We start from the raw sequence: 3,978 nt of genomic DNA, 5'->3' as shown, positions 1-3,978 counted from the left end.
CACTATTGTCATCACCATGCCTACCATGCCTATTGTCACCTAGTAACTCACTTTCCAAATATTCGTTGAATAAAAGAATTTAAAAAATAAAAAACATAATTTTAACACTTGGACAAGACCTTGGAAGATGATATAGATCAGTGGTTTGCCAACTTTTAAAAGGCAGGAAAACCTTTTTTCAAATGAAAACTCATCAAATTTATCATATAAACTAGATGAGAGTATAGCTGCTGAGTAAAGCTTGACACCCTCCCCCTTTTTCCCCAGGAACCAGTCCCTGATCTAGATCAGTGCCCTTCTTTTTCTCAGGAGGAAATCAAGTCTGCAGTTATTCTGATTTCATAGGAACGGTTTGGGACAAGCACTAAACTTGTCAGAAAGTCATCCTAAAGCAGATGAGGATGGTGACCTGGGTCGCGTTTGTTAACATGGTATGGAACGAGAGGAAACTGCTGTCCGAGCATGACAGACCTCTGTGTATGTCTCTTTTTCTTTCTTTTTAAAAAAACACTAAATTTTTTCCCATTACCATTTATCTCCCCCCCCCCATACCCTCTGCTACCTCCCCCACACTGTGCATTTCTTGATCTCAAAACCAGAGTGTGATTACAATAAGTGGAAACTAACACATTTTATTGAGTTTTGAGGTAGGTATGTTATTGGAAAGGTTGGTCTGCATTGAGCCTTGAAAATGAGGAAGCCGAGAGTCGCTACCTCTGCTGGCAAGAAGATCACTTATTCGCAGTAGTACCTCACGGCCCGTGTTCTGAGTATCGGTAGAGTATGTACTGCCGTCAGCCCTGTCCCAGAACCCCAGGGTGATTGGTCTTTAGATTACCACTGTTTTAGGTGTTGACGACTTGATACACTTAGAGCTGTACCATAGTGTTTACCCATCAACATTCCGGTGGTTTCCCAGGCAGATTTTGCCACCTGAGAAGAGGGTGATTGAACTACAGGTACTGAATGTTGGTTTTCTTTCAAGTTGCAGTTCTCATTGTAACCTAGTAGCTGGTATTCGGGCTGAGTGTGAGTCGGGGCCCCAGGACGGGGTCCTCGAAGGGAGCGAAGAGGACTTGGCTCCTTTGCGAGCAGAGGTGCCGTCACGGTGATCCCATGTTGCCCGTTTCCCTGTGAAGCATTGGCGACTGTCAGCTGCTCGTCTCCTTGGTATTTCTGTACTCTCAGCAGGTCATCAGTCTTATTCTGGCATTTCACCTCTGCAGGCTCTGCACTGCCCTGAGCCTACCAAAACCGGGTCGCATAGTCACGAGCCCTGCTGCACATCTGGTTGCGTTTGTGGCCCAGCTCTCAGCTGTGAGTCCTTGCGAAGATCGCCCGCCCATCCCCCCTCCCCCGCACTCCCGAAGTCTCAGGAAAGAGTTGTTGTTGGTCAGTTTCCTGTCATGAAATTCCTCCATCTCACAGTGCATGTGACAGTGCTGGGCGCATAATAAGGACTCCAAACGTCAGCTGGTTACCAGCGTTGTTGCTCTTCCTTCACCCTGAGCACTTGGGTTCGGGAAGACCCAGGCCTTCCGGGCGGGTCGCTGCCACTTCCTGTCCTCCTGGCTTGGGCTTTGGCCAGGTGTTCTGTAGCTGAGACAAAAAAGAGAGGCTGAGTGTCTGCTTCAGCGGCCTAGGTGTTTGCAGGTTGTGGGGTATTTGTCCCGTGGCTGGCTTCTTTCATTTAGCACCATGCCCTCAGGGCTCATCCATAGTGTAGAATTTACCAGAACTTCCTTTCTTTTTAAGGGTGAATAACATTCCATTGTATTTATAGACCACAGTTTGTTTGTGAACACTGGGGTGCTTGCTCCTTTGGCTATTGTGAATAATGCTGCCTCGAACATGGGTGTACCTATGTCACGTGGAGTCCTTGCTTTCAATTCCTTACAGTATATATGCCAGTGGATATTTGAAAGCTGTAGAGCATTGAGGAAGAAACTCCCGAGTGCCTTCCATGGTGTCAGTAGCCCTGGCTAGACTGGCCTCACTGTCGCAGCCTCTGCTTCTTAGCCTCCTGCCTCTGATTGTGTCACTGCATGTTGAGCTTGCAAAGTCCTACCAGCCTGCTGTCGCAGCACTCGGGGCTGCAGGAGGGGGGAGACGAACGAGAGGTTTGCTGCTGCTGCTGCTGCTGCGTTCAGGACTTCCACAAATGTACATTTGTCTATTTTATTGTGTAATTCCAACTGCCAGAATGACCCTGAACAGTGCACAGACTGCAATAAAGCATCAAGACTTGGCTCTTAGGAAAATAAAAATCAGAAGGAAGAAACAGCGGCAGGAGAAAGAAATTACTGGGAAACATTCAGAAGGAAATGCCTTGGCTGTTTTTTACGTTTCCCTCGATTGTTTAAACTCTGTGAATTCACTGCAGTGTTGCTGTTGGTGTTGGAAGACTGCTGACAGCCTGGTCTGCCAGTGGGAGGTGGTTCAATAAATCACACTCCTGGACACCATGGGACACTGTGTAGCTGTAAAAAGGAACAGTCAACCTCTCTGCAGAGAAAGAGCTACCAGACATTTTAAGTGAAATACAAAAGGCAAATTGCTGCATAGATTGGAGAGTATAATGTCCTTTGTGGGACAAGGGAGCAAACGAGAGGGGGGGGGGGGGAGAGAGAGAGAGAGAGAGAACGAGAGAGAACGAACATATAATACATTCTCATGCTTGTGTAAATATAATGAAACTCTGGAAAGATGCATAACAAACCAGTGTCAGTGGTTGCATATAGGGGTGGGAAGGAGATTGTCACAGTATGACTTTATATATACTTTTTATTTTTGAGCCATGTGACTATATCACCTACTGTAATAAAGCGAAAGGGCTTATATTTTCCCACCAGCTTGACCGGCGGAGAGGCTTGACATCTAAATTAAGTTGGTTTATAGGCAATAAACAATTGTACAGTTTGTTGTGAGGAAAACAAATTTGTTGTAGGCTATTTAGAATTTATCTGTGGTCAAGGAAGCCTACAACTTGTTCTAATTCCAATTCTGGAGACGCCTGAGAAGAGAGGGGAGGGGATGGTGCTCAGAGCCTCCCTCTGCAACTGGTCCTGAACTCTGTAGAAAGGAGAGCTTTGGGTCCGAGGTCTGGGGACTGCAGTTGGGCAGGGCAGGAAACCAAAGCCAGGATGGACCAGGACTGTTTTCCCTGGGGCTTTTCTCTCCCTCACGTTGCCCTGGGTGACCCAAGGTGGTTGCTGGCACTCTCCAGCAAATGGCTAGACCAGAACTGACTCCTCAGCCAACAGTCAGCAAGAAACTGACGCTTAAAAGCAACCGCTCGGTGAGCTTGGATTGGATTCTCCAGTCCTGATCAAGCCTTGTGATGACTATCGCCTCAGCCGGCAGCTTGACGGCAGCCTCGTCAGAGACCCTGAGACAGATCCACTCAGCTCCGCTGCTCTGAACTCTGTGTCAGATAATACTGTTTGTTGTTTTAAGCTGCTTAGTTTGGGGTTGACTTTCTGTGCAGCAACAGATAACTAATATAAGAGGAAAATCACAAATGGAGACTTTCATAAGTGTTAGCAATCACTGCATTTAGATATCATCACAAGTTTTTGAGAATTCAAGTACAGATATGAGCTATTTTTTTAAATAAGCTTTTTCTTTTTGAATCATTTTAGATTTACATACAAGTTGCAAAGGCAGTGGAGAGGGTTTCCAAGCAGCTCTCACGCAGTTTCCACCATTGTTATGTCTTTTATCAACATCGTACGTTTGTCAAAACTACGAAACTGATGTTGGTACATTGTGTTAACCAAACTCTGGTTTTCCATGATGAGCCTCTCTCTGTTCCAGCGTCCCCCCAGGGACCCACATTGCATTTAGTTATCAGATCTCCGGTGGCTCAGCCTGTCTTTGTCTTTCACCCCCTGGACAGTGGTGTGGGCTATGTCAAAATTGCTCCTGTTTGGTGGGTTTTCTTTGACTGTGACAATGCTAGGAAACTGAACCACTAGT

The sequence above is a fragment of the Myotis lucifugus genome, unplaced genomic scaffold, assembly GCF_000147115.1.
Source record: "Myotis lucifugus unplaced genomic scaffold, Myoluc2.0 scaffold_730, whole genome shotgun sequence".
Lineage (NCBI taxonomy): Eukaryota > Metazoa > Chordata > Mammalia > Chiroptera > Vespertilionidae > Myotis > Myotis lucifugus.
The sequence above is the reverse complement of the archived record's forward strand: the minus strand, read 5'-3'. Positions refer to the sequence as shown.